This window comes from Notolabrus celidotus, chromosome 10, assembly GCF_009762535.1.
Source record: "Notolabrus celidotus isolate fNotCel1 chromosome 10, fNotCel1.pri, whole genome shotgun sequence".
Classification (NCBI taxonomy): Eukaryota; Metazoa; Chordata; class Actinopteri; order Labriformes; family Labridae; genus Notolabrus; species Notolabrus celidotus.
In genome coordinates this window covers 28,319,440-28,339,876 of record NC_048281.1, presented here as the reverse complement: position 1 = coordinate 28,339,876, position 20,437 = coordinate 28,319,440, and the positions used below count along the sequence as shown (strand labels likewise).

At 40.3% G+C, this 20,437-nt stretch overlaps 1 long non-coding RNA gene across 2 annotated transcripts in view; it reads right to left on the bottom strand.

The window, feature by feature from the left end:
- Positions 1-772: 772 nt before the first annotated feature.
- LOC117819839 overlaps positions 773-20,437 on the bottom strand; it is a 138,380-nt gene continuing 118,715 nt past the window's right edge. The window contains exons 4-6 of one of the 2 annotated variants that reach the window (XR_004632641.1): positions 10,256-10,322; positions 1,072-1,886; positions 773-977 (exon numbers count right to left, since the gene is read on the bottom strand). This is a non-coding gene — a long non-coding RNA (uncharacterized LOC117819839). Of the gene's footprint in view, positions 1,887-10,255; positions 10,323-20,437 lie in introns of both variants that reach the window. The other variant, XR_004632640.1, reaches the window with a different exon arrangement.

Sequence of the window (20,437 nt, the reverse complement as noted above, 5' to 3'; positions counted from 1 at the left end):
TATTTGATGTCAAAAAGAGGGGATATGACTTCATGACTGACTGCTCTGTTGTCAAATGATCCTGCAGCACTTGTATCAAAGTAGAGGAGGAATGGTGAAAAGTAACAAAGACTATCAAGAGAGTCATCAAACTTTCCACAAGTGTCTGCTTCAGATCAACGGAATAATCTGTTCTGCTGTGGACTGCACCGACCTGAGGGATCTTTGAGGCTTTCTTTGTAAGTTAAAGATGTCTTTTGGCTTCTGGAAGAGGTGTGACATCAAACCCGCGGCTCCCCTAGCCAAATTGCTTCTCCACATGCCTTGGACCCACCAGCAAAATATGTCAGCAACAATTAAGGCCATATTTTGGCTTCACTTCTTTTGCAATGGGAGGAGATGGGGGCGCACCGCCCATATTAACGTAGTCATTTTTTTTGTTTCAAACTGCCTGTTGTACCTTTGTTTTTGTTTTTTTCATACACAAAGATTATAAGGGAACTGCCTTTAAAATGTATTTCATATGTATTGTTTATTGCAGGCATTAGGGGGGCACTGGGGAATCAGCCCAGAGCTTAAATAAGTTAACTTCCATGTATATTATTTTATACCTTCTTGTCCTAAAACAGCTGGAATATACTGTTTGTCTGAACTTGTGAAAATATAGAAGAAAAGCCTCATTTTTTTAGAGACAAAACAGCAGGAAAAGAAACATGGTAATAGCAAGCAAAGCATTCACTGATTTGAAGATAAATCAGACAACACAGCGGAGGAGACAATGCCGCCTCTTTAATAAGAATTTATGACACACATGCTCACATACCCACACCCACAGACAGTGTCAACCCCCCTCCACCTCGATCACTCAACACAAGGATTTACATATTGTACACTCAGACATGCATACACACTCATTAGGAGCGGGGGCTCGTGCATGCTATATGCTAGATGATGGTAGATGATACCCACCTTCTTGACAAGAGATCTAAGAGAGCACCCTGTGTAGGAGAAAACAGCGTTGAAGGCTCCTAATATCTTTGATAGCATCGTTATGGTAATGATCAGGCATAATGTAAAATTCATGAAGTGTACCTTGCATTTGAGGATTGCCAATACTTGTTCTGCTGGCAAGAGGGAGGATACAGAAAACATGTAACAGAAGTGGTGCATGCAGACGTTGTTATGCTTTGCCCTAATTGTTTTTCGACAGTTAAGTGCAGCTAAATGACTTTCATGTGTTGGCATGTATACACAGGGAGGGAATTGCTTCTTACCTCTTCTTTCAGCTGTTTGGCAGAGCGCTTGTTGAAACAAAACACTGCTTTCCTAATTATTCAAACCATTAGACCTGTTAATTTGCCCAGTCAAACAATCCAGACAGACACCGTGTAAAAATACCAACAATAGAAATATTGTGATTTCCCACTGAACATCTAAGCGCAGCCAAGAAGAAGAAAATGCAAAACAATCAGAAGGGGTCTGCAGCGGAAACCTGGTCCATTCTGTCACTTCAAAAAGTCTCTGCATCAACCTGTCCATCACTGACAGTTATGAGTTTGGACTCTCTTTCTCTCTCTGATAGTCTGTGTGTTTGCATGCGTGTGTGTGTGTGTGTTTGTGTGTGTGTGTGTGTGTGTGTGGGTAAGATCTCTAAGGAGTGTCTTTCAAACAAAATTCCATCGAGCACTCATCAGTAGGAGGTCCAGGTCCATTGGAGATGGCGTAGTCACTCTGAAATCACACAGCTAACCAGGACTGTCAGCCAATCAGGATGTTTTTGATTTTTCTTGAAATCTGCGCTCAGTTCAGATTAACCTGGACTCCGACACAGACTTCACAATGGAGTGTGATTAGATGGCTGTGGATGTTCACATCTGGGGAACAATTAGCCCGGATGCACGGCCAAGCTGGAGTGAACAAAAGTGACAGTATTGTCAGGTTTGACAAGTGACTTGAGCTGTTCCAAATTTAGAGCCATTGAAGTTACATGAGGGTGAAATCAGGTCAAAGACATGCATCGTGAAAAAGGGTCACTTTGTCTTGGGAACCACTAGCACCACCACAAGGGAATGTTAAAAAAAAAACTGTACAAAATGTAAATGTGATTCTTTTCTTTTTGCTTTGGGTGCCAGACATTAGAGAAAACACCCAGACAAATAATAATATGACAACACAGAAAAATGTGTGGTTTATTAAATTCTAATGATCCAGTTCAGAGAATGGTATTTACCTTTTGTGGTAAGTCGATGTGGACTTTATCCAAATTAGATAACGCAAGCTTTTTGATCAATTATGATTTTTATTTTTTTGGTATACAAATATATTCAGCCTAGGATCCTTATAAGCAGTTTTTTCATTGTGCAGAACTAAGCATGAGGTGTTGATGGACTCACTATATCCAGCAGGGACCTGAACCTCTGGGGATAGTCTCATACAGTATATGGCAGCTCTAAAGGAAGCGTGTAACAGGAGGCCTCTCGGTCTTTTGATACAGACATTGATTATTATAAACAAAGTAAGTAGCATTGTGACATGCTACACTACATATGCATGAATCTCTCAATAATATAGCATGTATTGCTCCCTCTACTACATATTAATTACTATGACAATGGATTGAAAATCTTGATGAATTGAATACAGTTTATTTTTATTTTTATGCACCAAATTGTAATGTTCCAAGCTGCATTTATTGACCCATACAGCCAATGTACCATATCCTAGTATTTCTATTACAATTTGCATTAAACTTCTAAGGTTAGATCTAATTCCTCAAAGTATTTATCATCAGAAACAAACCAAAATATCACCTGATGGTAGGGCAATGAAACATGTAAACATATTAGCACCAGGTTTAGGTCCCTGGCTCCAACATCCATTTCTTATGGCATCTAATTTAGCAAAATACACCAGAGTTTGGCATGTCATGATTTGGTAGGAAACACTTCCTGTTTGTAGATCTGTGAACTTCAGTGTAGTTTGAGGATAAAAAAACAGATTCGGGATACTTTGCATCAGCAGCAAACATCTTGGCATGAGTCGTTGCCATAGGTGGCCTGCTGCTGTGGATGTTCCAGACTCCAGCGGCTACAACTACTACTATCTGTCTCACCACTATCATCTCTTTCTCTTAATCTCCTCTATCCCTCTTTCCAACCCCAACTCGGTCGAGGCAGATGGCTGTGTAACATGAGTCTGGTCCTGCTTGAGGTTTCTGCCTGAAAAAGGAAGTTTTTCCTTGTCACTATAACTTGCTAAATGCTGCAAAGTGCTCTGTTTGGTGGATTAAGATGAGATCAGACTGAGTCCTGTCTGAAAGATGGGACTGGATCTTATCCTGTCTTGATGTTGGGTCACTGTTTATGATTTAACATAGAGTACGGTCTAGACCTGCAATGTATGTAAAAGCGTCTTAAGATAACGTTTGTGGTGATTTGGTGCTATATAAATAAAGATTTATTGATTGATTGTCTCTGAAGATGCTACAACAGGGTAAACCTGCCTCATGTAAGATGAATATTTGTTATTGGCCTGACCTTAATCAGGACAGGTGAAACTCTGTCCAAAGAGGAACGGGAACAGAAGCAGTCGCCATATCAATTAAAACATGAGGTTAATGATTACTGAACGTCTGATTCTAAGACTGAATGTTTGGACACACGGAAACTTACTTTTGCTCGCTTGCAATATTACCACCAACTGAACTTTACAAGAACTTACTAGAAAAAAAGACCTTTCCTCCAGACCCTTCCCATTGTCTTTTTACACGTTCCTGAACTTGAGACAATCAGCTGAAGATGAGAGCACATTTTCTGGACAGCAAGACTCGATACATATTCAACCTTTGAGCAAATTATTGATCCAATATGAACCAGGCCAAATTCCCCTTGTGTCTATAGGTCCACTTATGTTTTCAGGCTCATATACAGTTGCTTCAAATGTTGAATTTGCTTTACTGTAAAACACACCTCTACTGACTTTTGACATTAATTACAGCACTACAGTTCCCATCTTAGAGTATAAATTGAGCATCTTATACACCTGCCTAACAGGTAAAGTGTCACACAGAATTGATGGCGTTTCTGTTGCACAGATTAATTCAAAGTCTACTTTGTGAAGGCTGGCAGCCTGTTATTAAAGCTGTTGTCTGGAAATAAAAGGAAATCGTTTCCCAGCAGAAAGTGGACACTGGTGAATTGCCAATGATGAAATGACAAGGATGTCTGTCAATTGGACGTTTGATGTCGGCTCAAACTGAATGAGCGGCCGTTAGCAGTGGAAAGCAAACACTCTTTGAAGTGCATTATTTTATGACATGTTGTATTCATCGGTGGATGCGAGGCAGTGAATTAATGAGAGATGAAAATATGTCAGTATTTTCTTTTAAGCCCATCCAAACCTTAAAATTAGAATTAGCATATGTGACTTATACACCCCACTTCATCCAGTTAGTCAGCTGAGTTTGTCAGCAGAACTTCAAGAGGTGTATATAAATATGAATGTATAAAATGATGATATATTTATAATAGAATAATGTGAGTGAGGTCATTTTCAGATTCAAGCCAACAGATCATATCCATCCTGACTCGATAGATCCCTTAAAGCTCCTGTGAGGGACTTTCACTTTGTTTGAATTTGGTGCCCCCTGTGGTCAAGGCAATAACGTTTCATTTCTTTGCTGATCATGTCCTGTACATGGTAGGTAGTGTGTTCTAACAAAAATCTCATCCTGCTTTCCTGTAACAGCAGGATGAGGATTGTTTGGATTTTGGAAATGTAAAGCTACAGAATTAATTTCAAAATCCTTCTGTTCGTATATAAAGCACTTCATGGTTTGGCCCCCACTTACATCGCAGAACTCCTGTCTCTGTATCACTCTGTCAGAGCACTCAGATCATCACACCAAAACTTCCTGTCTGTCCGAACATCAAGGACAACGAGATATGGGGACGGGGCCTTCTCCATCAGTGCCCTAAAACTGTGGAATTCTCTTCCCCCCACCATCCGATTCTCCCCCTCTGTCGAGACTTTTAAAAGTCGTCTCAAAACGCACTTTTATTCATTAGCTTTCAACTGCCCCTAACCATACTGGCTCAGATACTCTGAGTTAATGTATTTCTTGTCATTATGGTTGTTATTATTACTGTTAATTTCAGTTGCTTCAGTAATTTTTGCTCTCTTACCACTTTTCTTTCCCTCTCTCTCCCTCTGTTTGTGTGTTTTTATTTCATTTTCTCTTTGTTTTCCTCATTTCCTGTTGTAAAGTACTTTGGATCAACTGTGTTGTGTGCAAAGTGCTATATAAATAAAGTTTATTTGATTTGATTTGTAATAAAGCCTGTTTCAGCCAGGTGCTCTTATCGCCTTGTGTTGCACCTACCCCTGGCGTGGATTGCAGTCTTTAAGATTAATAACTAGAAGGACACAAATTTCTTCCTGATGGTGTTGTTTACTTTTTTAGGTCATAACGAGACATCAGTATTAATTTCAGACTGTTTCATAACCAGATAAAAACTCCTCACAGGAGCTTTAAGCTAAGGGTAACTTGGCATCTTCTTTTTTCAGCACCTTGTTTTGGTTTTATGGATGCAACTTCTGTAGCAGAACTTAGTCATACTCTTAGCATAGTTTTTAGCCTCTACAACAAACTTTACATTGGGAAAATCCTCTAAGCAAGACACTGTTCATGATCTATCCAGCACCAAACAGCAGATTGATAATTTACAGAGACTGATTGTTGGTGAAAATCCTGGATTATTTTAATTGATAGAAAAAGAAGCTACAGCATAGCATACATACTGGAAGCAGCGGGACATCAGTTAGCTGATTAAAGGCTGTAAACTCTAACTAATAGCACTTCTACAGCTCCCTTATTAACACCTCCTTACTAAATGTTGTTTGTGTAATTTCTATAAATTTTAAAAAACTATGCTGCTGTTTTCCCTGCGTGTATGCTGAGTAAAGCTAACAGTGTTTAGCCTTGTATTCACTGCACATATGCCAGAGCGGTATCAATATCGCACCAAACTTTTGAAGAAATAATTTTTATATTCTGTAATTTTGTACAACTTCTTATTTGAAGCTGAAACAAAGAAAGTATGCATAGATTTTTGTATTTCTCAGCAAGGCTTGTTCTCACCAGAGCAGCCTCAGCCCTTCCTCCTCTCTCTCCTCCCACCTCCTCCTCCTTTGTATCTGCTTGACCTGGTGGGGTCCAACTGCGTCTGCTCCCACACCTGTACACCATTTTACCCTCACAGTTCCCACTCTGGAAACATGTTGACTGACAGCTGCACTTCAAAGATCTGCTCTTGCTCTTGTTTTCATGGTTATCATCTGTTCTGGGAGTTGTATGGTCGATGGGGAGTGAGGGGGAAAGAGAGAGAGAGGGAGAGGGAGAGGGAGAGAGTTTGAGTCTCAGGCAGCCGGTTGTGTTGTGGGGCCAATTTGGATGATTGGCCTTGAAATGCAAGCTGAAACGGGCTTCCCTGTGTTCCTTTAAAGTGACCCGTGCCCGGCAGTGTAATGTAAAATTATCCTCGCCGTGTTTGTGTTGTGTCAGATGTGGTGACTGGCAGAAACTGTTAGTAATTGTCTAAGTACTCCGGTGTGTCAAAGCTGTCCGTCACTCATCCCAGCCCCCTCCTCCTTACTTCTGCTTCTTTGGGCTTCTCATAATATTTTCACTGAACTGCGGAGGACAAACTACTTTCAGTGATGGAGTTGTCACTTTGGTGCTTTTGCTAGGAAAAATATTTTACCTCGGGAAGAACACACAACCGACTGACATGTGTTCCTGCTTTTTGGGAGAGAAAAAATAAGAGAGGCAGACTTGTTCTTTCTTTTGTTCTTTGATACTTTTACAAATTCAAGACTATGAGCTTTTCTTGTCAGAACCCATTGAAGTTGAATCTAACCTGAACGTGGCATTATGAAAATACATTCCCAACGAAATCAGCTCCAAAAGAACGGACACGCATACATACTCTCTTATGTATGCACTTAAAATGGAAACTATCAGCTGTGCAGCACAGTTTCATGAAAGACTGAAGCTGAAGTTTCAATGGTTTGAAATGATTTAAAGACATTTGAACGTGCAGCTACAACACAGCATTCACATTCTGTACACTCAACACATAAAAGCCCTGCAGTGTAGAAACATGAAACTCAGGTGTATCTAATTTAACCCATGAAGTGTAAATTTCTCCGGTTATTAATCGTGTTAATCAGCGGTTTATTTAGGCAGAAACAGTTTCATGTGAAGCTAGTGGTGAAGTTTTTTCTGTTAATTACCAGAACTACAGAAACCCTGTGTATAAAAACAGCCTTTAGGGTGTTTTTGCACTTTTCTGAACCCCTCTATAATAGGCTGTTTGAAAATATGTTAACAAAATTGATGTTTTTGCTGAAAATAGATGTTATAAATGTATTAAATTTGAGGGATTTTTGCACATGCTTTTGGCATCTGTCTCATTCTTTGCACTAAATGTGATGTAGAGATTTTTATTCATTATCTATTTTATTACAGTCGTACATAGTGGTGTTCTAATAAAATGCAGTAAATCCTAATGTTAAATGATTATATGTCTGATATAGTGTGTATTGATATTGCTCTAATTATTATTTTTATTATTATTTTAATCATTATCATTTTAATCATTGCTTTAACATTTATTTATCTTATTTAATTATGTATTTATTTATTTATTTATTGTATTCATCTGATCTTGGTAACGCTACCTTATTTTTAACTTTTCTTTCCACTATTACTTATTTTTTTAAATTTTACTGTATTTATTTAATTTTTAATTATTTTATTTATAATCATGCTTTTATAATTTTTAAAAAAAATAATCTTATTTTATTGAGTGTGCAGGTCTTAATACATCAGTACATCCTGTGATTCAAATAATTAGTCATCTTAATTCCAAAGAATTAAAAAATAAATTACAATAAAAACACAACAAACAAGCAAAAAACAAAACAAAACAAGGACATCAAATTCCATTTCATAGATCCTGTGTTGTTCATTCACATTACAGTTACGCTAAATGTATTTTATAATTTTACCATTGCTGTCGTTTTCTGTCTCTCTGTTATTTTGTGAAGCACTTTGGGCTGCATGTTTTTATGTATGAAAGGTGCTATATAAATAAAGTTGAGTTGAGATATTAGCAGAATATTCAAATGGTCATCACAAGTATCCCTAACCTGTCTGCAATACTTGTATAAATGTAGCATTTACATGGTTGCAAAAGAATGACTCATTTGTTTTTCTAAGTGAGATACAGAACATGTACTTGGCTGCTAAGCTAGCTTTTGTTGGTCATTTAATACTCCTTAAAGTGAGTCGACTACAAAAGAGTATCATCTTTTATTTCCTTTTGAGATGCAGTAGATGTGCAGTCATGTGTAAAGGTATAAAACATTAGCTGGCTGTCTATCTGTATATGTTTGTGTCCAAGATCCAATAGATATGACATGGCAACATTAAGCTAACAGTTGTTTGTCACTAAGTGCATACAAAATGATTTGGTTGATTTCATTCTTTTTCTTTTTCTTTGTGAGAAACAGAAAATGTGCTAACCTGCTAGCTAGATTAAGCTAGCTGTTGTTGGTCACTCAATACTCACAACCACATGAGCTGAATAGAATAGAATAGAATAGAATAGAATAGAATAGAATGTACTTTATTAATCCCTGAAGGGGGAAATGCAGGTGTCTGGCAGATCAAACTATAAAAATCACATAAAACAAGTAATTCAGGTGTCTGTCAGCTCATCTCCCATTGGCTAGAGAGTTATGAAGTCTAATGGCTGCAGGGATGAATGATTTTCTGTATCTCTCAGTCCTGCAGCGCAGAGAGATGAGCCGTCCACTGCTGCTGTTTCTCTGGTCCAAAAAGAAGTTGTGAAGTGGATGATCTGTGCCATTTAGAATGGCCTCTAGCTTCTTCTGTGTGCATCTCTCCACCACAGCCCCCAGTGAGTCCAACCTGGTTCCAATCACAGTGCCAGCTCTTCTCACTAGTTTGTCCAGTCGCCTCGCATCCTTGTGTTTTATAATGCTTCCCCAGCAGACTGCAGCATAGAATAACACACTTGCCAGCACAGACTGATGAAAGCAGCATCTTTCTGCAGATGTCTAAGGATCTGAGCCTCCTTAAGAAACAGAGATACAGTAGAAGTACAAGCATGCTAACAGACAGCTAGCTGTTGTTGGTCAGGAAATATCTTTAAATATTAGCTAGCTAAGATAAATCTGGAGAGCTTAGACTTTTTGAAAGACAGATGCTAAGTGGTTGCTATTTTGATTAAAACTAGCTTAACATGATTCATTTTTTTGATCCTCTTTTGTTGGTACTTCATTTGTTTGATGGTTTGTTGTAGGTTGCTATCACTTCTTATTGAACACCTCAGTTTTGCTCTTCATGTATTTTCAGCAAGTCTGAATGAAAAGCAGAAAAAAAAATCAGGAAATGTAGAGTGTGTGTGACTAAATGTTAAATCATTTTTGGGCTATATCAATCAAAACTAGAGAAGCAGATGTGTGTTAACATAATATGTTTAATATGAAAACATTGGTTAGTATTTGTTCAGTGTCGTCCAGTTTATTGCTTCCTAATGCTGTCTAATACCAACATCATTTTTCAAATTTGTGATTTAATGTGCAGTTCGCTCTGTGCTCTCTATCCCTGGCTGCAGCTGGACTCCCGCCGCGGAGTCACAGTGTGTTAACCCCCCCCTCCTGTCCAAACACACCTTCTCTGCCTTCCTCTGGGGAGGAGAAAAATCATTCGTTATTTTAATGGGTGTCAAATATGTTTTCCAAATCTACTAAAAGGTTATCGTTGTTACACACGGACAAGTGCTTATATCTGAATCAATGTTAACTCTGTTACCAGGGAAATTTACTGCCTTCACGGGCGACCAGGCAGCACAAACTTAATCGGCATGTTTTCACAAAGTGCAGCTTGAGGGTGATTTATACGGCTGAGGTGACTGACTGCTCTTTGATAGAGCCAGAGAAAATGCATTCATCCAAGAGGTGCGATGAAGGCATAAATACCACCCTCTGTACTTTCATTTTGAATGTCTGACACATGAAGATTATGTATTGTTAGTGTAAGAACAGCAGGGAGGGCGGGAAATCAGAGGTGGGTGGTTGTTAATGTGGTTATGTGACTGAATGACATATGACTCTGGTGGTTTGCTCAGTTAGAAAACTTATGAACATCACCACAAACCCACATCCTTACCTCTGGGTGTCACCTCACCTGATAGAAGAGAGGTCTTGCTCTTCCTATTATTGGTTCAGAAGAAATCATAATTTGTTGAAAAAACCTGAAAGGAAGAAAAAGAGACAGGGAAAGAACGTGAGTACTGCTGTTCCTCCAGTGCCTCTGCGTCACTATTTGTCTTGGGCAAGTTAGTTTTATCTAATAAAGTGTCTTTGTATTAAGATGGATACTTCAAACACTCTTTTGTCTCTATAATCACAGTGGAGGGAGGCAGAACTCACACATTCCTCGCTCAATTTATTATTAATAAGTACATCAGTGGGAGAAAGATATCCTGGGGACCAAAACACCCGCCGAGCGCAGCATTCATCAAACGTAAACGAATATCACAATACACAGGATACAGAGGCTCCAATAACAGATAATTGATGAGAAAGGTCTTTGGGTGCACTGGATCACTCTTGATGGTTATCATTATATAACATCATTTCATAGTTTACACCAAATGATGAACTGTTTGTTGATGGGGAGACATTTTTGCAGCATTCTGTATGCAATTAAGTGGTCTGTTTGTGGGGAGCGTCGGGTCATACTGTGCTCCCGTGATTAAACTGTGGTTGGCGGCATAACTGTGTCCACTCAATACTTATGTTTTAAACCTTAATCTTTTGCAACCGCAGCAATTACCCTTCTGACAGGATAACAAAACACAAACACAAACAACATGATCACATCCAAGGCTTTTTTTTCCCTTTCTTTTATTTTGAGATAACCTCTTCATCTTCTGCAAAATGAGGCTTTGAATCTTATTTTCTCTTTGCCTAATTTGATGAAAGATGCAAAATAAAAAACACCAAAAAGATAATTTGGGGACATGTTTTTGCTAACATCCCCTGCTCTTGTTTGTAAGTGATAATGAGGCTCTTTTCTACGAGACCCTGACAACAGGGAAGCACTATTCCAGAAGACAGATGGGACTAGCTGTGTGACTATCATAAAAGGCCAATCCTCGCCCCGCTGCACAACCTGTGCTCCGGTGTTGGGTTTCCGACAGCCAGGAGCAGCCCTGACACATGTAGCTATAGGACCCGTGTCTGAGGGCAGGAATTCAATCAATAAAACTCGCCCCGCGACAAGATATACCGTGTTACAGCCGAGACGCAGAGGGAGAGGGTGAACCATCTGTTCCTTTCTCTGCCACTCTTCTCCCCTGTCACATGTCAATCTGTGCTGCTAATGCTCAATATATTGGGTTATCATTCATAAAGTTTAAAGCACCTTCTCTGGCTTTATGTAATGAAGCCGTAACTCGATTGGTTTTGGTTTACTGTCCCCCGGTGTCTGCTCTCAAATCGGCTTGCATCTGCCTCCCTCCCCTCGGGGACTGAGGCATCACTGTGGAGCTGTTGTCACTTTTCAGGTGATACGACATCATCACAGCACTTCATTAACAAACTGCACGTGTGCTCAGTTTGTTCTCTCTCCACACTCATCAAATACGTAAGCTTAGGGCAGATTTGGAAGCTTGAGCAGTGGCCAAATATGTCGGGTTACTTTTCTCTAGATTACAGCTTTGCCTTCAAATCCAGTGATGACATATGAAGAGCTTGAAAGTTCATTTGTGGTGTCAGCTGGGAGAACAGATGGATAAAACGAGTATGGGACTCAAATCCAAGAGAGCAGTGATCAACTCCCAGCTGAAAAAAGCACACGTTGACTTTCCAAGCGTATGGCTCTTATTAAGATAAAATTGTACTTTGCTATGCTGACATAAGTCATCTAATATTTTGTGCGGTAATTTCATAGACTGTATAATAAATGGACGTAGGATCAATGACGTCACCCATCTGTTCCTGAGCGCCGTTTTAAAGCCAATCGTCGGAGGGAGCCATATTGTTAATGCTGAATTCAACCAAACTCAGTATGAGGTGAAGAGCCGGGGTTTGAGCCTCCTAGCCAACAGCTATCAATCAATCAATCAATCAATCAATCAATCAATCAATCAATCAATCAATCAATCAATCAATCAATCCATCAATCAATCAATCTTTATTTGTATAGCGCCAAATCACAACAAACGTTATCTCAAGACGCTTTTACAAACATAGGAGGTCTAGACCACTCTATGTCAAATGATATCTAATCTATCAGAATATATATCTAAAAAAAATAAAAGTAAATAAACATGTTCATCAAAAAAAGGAAATGTTCATCAAAGACGACAGCTTGGCCATAATCCTCCTGTCAGCCACCACCTCCGCAGGGTCCAGGACTGAGCTGGCCTTCTTCACCAGTGTGTTCAGTCTTGCTCTCCTGTATCCTGTCCGCCCACAGCAGGTTTATTCCTTCCAATGTGGCGTTCCTGTCCTGTGTTAGCTCTGTTAGCATGATGCTACTCTGGCAGTATTCCCTCTGGTGCTGGGTTAGCTCGTCCACCTTATCGTAGATAGATCTTACATTCCCCATAACGGTGGGTGGAAGGACAGGTCGATGTTGTTTTTTCTTAGCTTGCACCTCAGTACCAGCATGTCATCCTTGCCTCCTTCTCCTCAGCTTGCAGGGAACATCGGGCCTTGTATTGTTTAGCATCGACATGCTACGGGCAGCTAACAGCTGATCTTGTATGTAAACAATGTTACCATGGATACACGCAGGATCTCCGGACACAGACAGGAACAAAAATAGCAAAAACACCACTGCAAGCGTAGCCAGTTTGGTGTCTATGGCTAACAAATGAGTCATTAAAAGACATGACAGGCTCCAAATACAAAGAGAAGTAAACAGATATGAAAAAAATGTTGAAAAAAAAAAACAAGGAGAGAGCTGCTGCAACAAGCAGCCACTCAAGCGGCGCATGCGCACACATCTATGTGTCCCCGCCTGCCAGTCAAATCCGTCATGTCCTTATTTGGGCAAAACGCGTAATCTTAATATCTTCTGAACCGTCGCGTTAGAAAATTATATTAGCAACGTAGACCCAAGCCGTTTTTTGAACCAGGCTGTAAACATGTTTATTAATGCTGCAAAGATCATCTTTTTTGAATTGGTGTCTATGTGGTTTCCGGGGTTTCTGCAGCCAGCCTCAAGTGGACGCTCGATGAATTGCAGTTTATAACAATTTCGCATGGAATTCATATTTTGAGACCAGAGGTTGCTGCCTGGGTAATTAACATAACTAGTTATCATGGTTACCACTACAACCATAATCTCTTTCATTAGTTTAACAAAGCAGTTGTGATGCCAGACCAAACTAGAACAGTTTGATTCCTTTATGAAACATACACAATGTTTATTGTGTCTAAAGGCTCATTTATCCTCTTCTTCTGATATGCAAACGGTTGCTAACAATCTCCCCACAGGAGCTTTAAGTTATGATTTTTTTGTCTCCATTGAGGCCATATGAGGTTCTTATCAATAGTCAGTGTAACACTCACAGGAAAAGCCAATCAGCTTGGTCCCTTTGTTAAAAAAACAAGCCAGCAACCCAGCACAGAAGCTTGGCTAACAGAAGGGGTCAATTTTGGTGAGTTTTTTAGGTAACTGTAAGACATGTCAACCCAAACATTAATGTCAATCAAAGTGTGCGCTATATTTAGACGTATTTTGTGGGCCTTACTTTGCTGTCAGAGAACGGCTTTATTTGGACACAACACTGACACAACACTATCCCATTGTCCAGCATCTAACCATGTGCTAATGATTGCTGCACTTCAAAAAGTCATACATTGTGAAATGTTTGTCAGTTAACTTTATTTGAAAATCTAACCAGATGTTGATTGTTTATTATCACTTACTTGACAGGTTTATTTTAAAAATTCAATCTGATATTACATAATTATTACAGCTAACTTGACCATGGAGCCATATGAGTACAGAGTATAAGTTACAGTGGTACCTCTGTGGTCATATTTTAGAGCCTAGGGCCACAGAGAGAGCTGCTATACTTAACAGGTTTGGAGTGAGAACGTGTTGCTCTGTTAGAAAGACAGATTAGCTGAATTGATTTCATTGTTGTTTGACTCCTAACTCCTGCAGCGAGATACTGTTTTAAATTGGTGGCAGGTGGAGAATTTAAAGGACAATTCAAAGCCAAACTTGATAATTTGACCTGTAGAGGCTTGGAGGGTACTCGTGCTAGAAGAGCCTCTACACAATCAGAGCTGCTTTTGAGCTGAATACGGTAATCATTTGGTAGACAACCTTCGAGTGCCTTTGAATGCACACCCCACATAATGAGAGCATCATTAGTCAAACCCCTGCATGATTTGTTGAAGTCTAACAACTCAGGAGGTGTCGAGGATGTTGTTATTATTATTTTTCAAATCCTATTTTTGACTTAAATGACATATTACATAGTTTGCACTTACAAGGAGGATGTCACTCTTTTTTTTAACAGGCTGTTTGTAGTTTTTTGACATTTCTAATGTTGTGACATTTAGGAGGAAATACAGAGGATGTGGAACATGGTTTCTAGTTTATGAGCTGAAGCAAATTCTAAAATACAACTGCACTTGAGGAATGTTCATGAAACAAAAGCTGTCATGTTACTAAAAGAGGAACAATATAAGCAGAATGCAGCCACATGAAGCCAGCTCATAGGGACAATTTATCACTCAGGGTATGATAAGGTTCTCTATTGTTTCAATGGTCTGCATAATCCTGCTCTCATAACATTATGAATACTTCCCCATCTGTTTGCTGTTAGCCTTCAAACCGCACTCAGAATGCAAACCCACAGCCGTGCGAGACATTGACTGTTTAATTAAAAAAAGAAAGGGAAAAGTCAGAATAAAATTATACCGCTATAAAAGAGTCTTGCCAACAATAACGTTATCGTTTGACATGCGGCATGTCGGGAAAAAAAAAAGCTTCATATCACAGTAAAGAGAGCCGACCTTTGAAGAAGGCGTGTGTCTGTGTGTGCGTGTGTGAACCGCTGAATTAAGCTTCAAAGATCGCTTTTAGGAAACCACAAAAGAATAACCTCTGACACCCAAACAAACAAACATAAGCCACATTTAAATAGCACAAGTTGGAAAAGTCTGAAAGCTCACTTCTTTGGTGTGTGTGTGTGTGTGTATGTGTGTGTTGTACTGTATGTGTGTGTCATAAAGAGCAGGGACATGTCTATTATGTGCAGTTTGATTAAAGCATGATGGCTGGTGTCCAATCTGCTTTCCAGGGGAGCGCTGTGACAGCCAGCAGCGCGTCTACCTGCTGCCTCCTGTGCGTGTTAGGTGATTTACGGCTGACTCCCTCCGTTTATGTACTGCCTTATTTTCATTTCCACCCCGCTGAGTGCCAGGTTCAGAACTCCTGAAGAAATATTATGCTTTGCTGACAAAATACAGTGACAGCCATCTCCCAGCCTTAAAAGAGTGCCAGAGTGTTTAACAGTGCGAGCGCCTGGGAGACAAGGCGGGGTTGAAGGCATCTGTAAAGCGCGCGGCCCATTGAAACAACCATTTGATCTAAACCAGCTCTGATTGGGTGGAATGATGTTTATAGCCGAGTTAGAATCCACTTTCAATTAAAAAAATGACACAGGGGGGAAAGGGGAGGTCTGTAAAACAGACGGTAAAATTTATTGAACAACTTTTACTGGGGTCTCGTCTGAGAAACATGTGGCGCACAAATGAAATGTTTGTTTCGACAGACGGGGTTCGCCTGCAGACGAGCAGGTAACTTGACGCCAGGGACTTTTTCATTAACCCCGAGTTCAAACCCGGCTGCTGTTTCAGGCTCTTTGTGGGGAAGCAACAATTTGATGTAAACGGATGAATATAAATACCACTGTTGTTCAAGCACCGCCATGTTTCCTATTCATTCTAGCCTGTTTTCTCCTTTACAAGAACTACTCTGAGCTGTAATGAGGTGTTGTAGCGTCCCGAGGCGTTATCATTTGCCGCATTATTATTTCAAAAGGCTCGACAACAGTGCCGTCTCTGATGTAATTCTCATGCATATGGAAGGTGTTCCAGTGACTTGATTTCCTGTTTTTTTTTTTAAGGGGGAGGCGACCCCTCACTAAATAAAATGAGTGATCACAAAGCTAATGAGGCATGTGGGTGTTTGTAGCGGTAGGGGCCAGGCGTCAGATGGACACGCTGCTGTCTGTAATTAGCCTCTAGCTACATGAGCATCACCTATTTTTATTTAGATGCCAGCCGTGAAACTAGTTAACGTGAATCTGATGCCACAAAAAAAGAAAAAAAAAAACACCCTCCCTTCCAGCATCTGAGACCGACTATAAATAAAGATTGTCATTGTAACCTAATCAAATTATGAGACGTATTTTGGTTAGGTTGTCAGTTGTCTAAGTCTCTCTTTCTCTCTCTCTCTCCCTCCCGTTCTCAGCAGACGGGGCGAAGCAAAGTGAATCCCCTGAGGTCCTCTCATCTCTCTTCAGGAGCTGCCGACTCTCTTCTCTTTATGGCACACCCAGAAGGATTAAGCACAAATGGCATTCACATGATTTCAATAAGCTCAGGGAGACAAGAACCAGCCTTTCAGCACATTAGCTTTTAGCTGCAGAGGACACAAAGCAGACACTGAGCAACTGCAGGGGGAAGAAAGAAAGAAAGAGGAGAAAGAAGGCACTTAATAATGATCGTAATAATAGACCGGTCTGGCACTGCTGAAATGGAATTCCACAGGCCCCAAGAAATGGCCCCTTATGTTCTGATGTCATCAATAATGGCCCTGATTGGGTTAGACGTGAACCTGAGGTGACACTGTTGTAAAAGGTGACCCCTCATGGTAAAGCCAGAGATGTGGGCTGCAGGAAGTCAACATGTGGTGAAGGTCACTTGTGAGCGTTTGTTTACAGGCTCAACCTTTGATGAGGATATAATCATAAAGGTCCCCTCACCACTATGAAGCAACCACGTGATTGGATACCAAATTCCATTATCTACACTTTTCTATCTCTTGATTTTTTTCAAAGATAAATTTTTAAGCTTTTTTTTTGCCTTTATTGGACAAGACAGCTTGAGAGAGAGAGACATAAAACATGGGAAGACAGAGCCAGAGGACATGCATCAAATTGTGTCAGGGCCGGGAATCAATCCTACAACCAGTGGAGTGCCTGCTCTAACTGAGCTGAACTGCAACCCTCTAACTTAATTTTAGAGATAACATTTTATTCTCCTTTGCCTAATACTTATTTTACCAACCAGACGTCAAACACATCATGTGTGGCGCTATGCTACACTGTTAAGTTAGCTAACAAGCCTTTATTCCTCAGATTTTAACACATATTTCAACATTAAATCACCATTTTTAATGTACTTGGACTAAGCTACAAAATATAAGTGGGATTATTTCAGTTTCTCCTTATCTTGTACTCTGGTAAAAAGTAGTCATACGTCAGAATTATTCTTTGTGTAGTTAAATACCTGTTTGCTGATAATCCAACTCCAAATTCAAAACCTTTGTGCACCGTGATTTGATGTAAATGTCATATCTCCAATTGAGATGATGTTATGTCATAGAACCCATGATACTAAAAAAAGAGGTAAACTTTGTAAGCCCATAGAAGATTACTTAACAAACTTTGCAGTTCCTCTCAAGTCTATGTAGCATTTTAGTTTCTTTCAGCATTGTTTTTGTTTTCTTTGCAGACCAGCAACATTAATATTGAGTCTCACAGCTCTCATTAACAGGTTGTTGTTTGTAATCTCAGCAAGCATCTGTTTACTGCAGAAGGTTCTGATAAAAGTTCAGCTACCTGCTCAATGCCAAACAGTTAACAAAGTCAGTGACAAGCTAGTGAAATAAGAGGGTATGCAGAAACCATAAGACACAAAAGAAAAGGCAGAAATATATTTCTGGAGGTGGTGGTGGAGACCAAAACAGAGCTAAAAGATTGCGCTAGTATTTGTTTGTTTGCACAATTCCACACAAATTCCATTATTTTCTTTGGGTCTACTGAGAGTGTAAGTGGGTAAGTGTTAAATAGTAAGGTTTTTCGATCAAGTATTTAGACCAAGCGGCAAACTCCGGTCTCAAACGATGAAGCCAATGCGGAAGTGCTATAAACTGCAGTACATCGAGAATCCGCTTGAGGCTGGCTGCAGAAACACCGGAAACTACGTAGATATGAATGGGAAAAAGACGATCTTTGCAGCATTAATAAACATGTTTACAGCCTGGTTCAAAAAACGGCTTGGCCCTATGAAGCTAATCTCTTTAATGGCACACACTGTACGGGGAGTGAATTTTTTTCTAACGTGACGGTTCAGAAGATATTAGGATTACGAGTTTTGCCCAAATAAGGACATGACTGACGTGACTCCCGGTCGGGAACACACAGCCATTGGCTAAGAGACTCACACTACGTCACACTCTGCCTGGTTGAGTTCCGCATTACCAATATGGCTGCTGCCGTCGATTTGCTTCAAAACAGCTCTCAGGAACAGATGGGTGACGTCACGGATACTACGTCCATATTTTATACAGTCTATGATTTAGACCCTTTTATGGTTAGTAAAAAGCATGACATTTTTGGTGGGCGGGGCTTAGCTGGAGGCAAAACAATCCTCTCGACACATTAATCAGCACTGGTTAGCAAATCGTTATTATCTTGTTTTTGACAACTGTGAAAAATACCACAGGTCTCTTTGGATGTGTGAGGTCACTTACTGTCTGGGACCAAGTGTTACTCCAGTAAGTTCACACAGACGAATGGGAGCAGACCTGTACACTCAGTGGATGGATGATTTAACAGGAAGGCCAAAGTTGGAATGGCTGGTTTCCTCCGTTTTGTTTTGCTAATGAAGCTAACATTATCCCTTGTACTAAAAAAGTTGATGTAATGGAGAAATCCAAATATCACCCTTGATGCCTCCCAATCTCTGATTAGAGGATGATTTCAACCCTTAATATTCAAAATGTCATCCATCCATACGACAGTAAATATGGGCTATCAGAATATGCAAACCATTTTTGATGATAGCCTGCATACAGTCCTTCAGTCCTCGTCTCGTTTAGCCACAGTGGTCCTTGTGTTTGTTGACGGACAGTGGTGACTGATAGAAGGTATAATGTAAATTTGAAGACATTACTATTACTCCTTCTTTTCTGGAACCCAACAACACAACAAGACAACATTTAAAGACACCTGTGATGCCTGCCACCCTGAAGCGGCGATTCATGTGTCGATTTGTTTTGCCTCCAGCTGATACCGTGACATCATTGAGACGTCAGCCCTTAAAAGGTCTATGAGATCAAATAGAGGGGTCTTTAAGTTAGAACCTAAAGAACCCAAATTTGTTTGACAAATCAATTCAGCTTTAACAACCTGATGGTTCAACACATCTTAACTTTCATCATGATCTGTTTATGGTTGCAGCAAAGCCTCAATGGTCCAGTAAGTACTTGGTTTAAAGATTAATTCCTTCTAGAAGCTTCTGTTACATAAATAAACTCAATAACAAAAGTTGCATTCAGGGGAAAGAAGTCTTGTCGCCTCATTAGAGCAATTTCATCTGTAAGCTTGTCAATATGGCCTCCTGTTTTCTACTTTTCTTTCTTCTTACCTCTGTTTTTTCATTTAATTTGCCTTACGTCCTTTCTTTCTGCTATGTTCTCCTCATCTACCTCTTTCCTTGTCCCTTGTGAATGCTACTAATCGTTTAGCTTGGTGGAAGGTAGAATGGCACAGGGTCTCTTTTCTCCCTCCCTCCCTCCCTTCTCTCCCTACCCTCCCTCCCTCCACGCGCTCCACTCCTGCACTGTCAGTAATTTTTCATCGCCCTTGTTGGGGCCGTTTTATGCATTGTTTCCCTGATGCAGTGATTGATGTCAGGGGCTGGTAATCTGGGGGAATGAGAAGCTGGATGGTGGCTGCCGCGTCCCCCTCTGTCTCTGACACGTGTCGGGGCTGAGCGTCAGAGCGCCGCACCGCGCTGGGGGCCCCCGTTTGGCCGTGGCCACTGCTGAGGCTGCTCGCTTTTTGCTCTACTCAGCCAGCCCTCATTTCCATTTCAATCTCAACCTCATGAATGCAAAAACTCTGGCCGAAAATTAATAACACCACACAGGGGAAAAGTGGGCGCAAAGGAGAAGGGTGGAAAGACAGAGAGAGATGGAGAGGAGGGTGAGAAAGAGAATGTGGAGCTGGGGTCTTTTTCACCCCTTTTGTTCCTCCAAAAGTGCCCCTTATTTTATTCCCCTCTCTCTTTCACCAGGATCCTCCAATGAATGGCATTACAGACA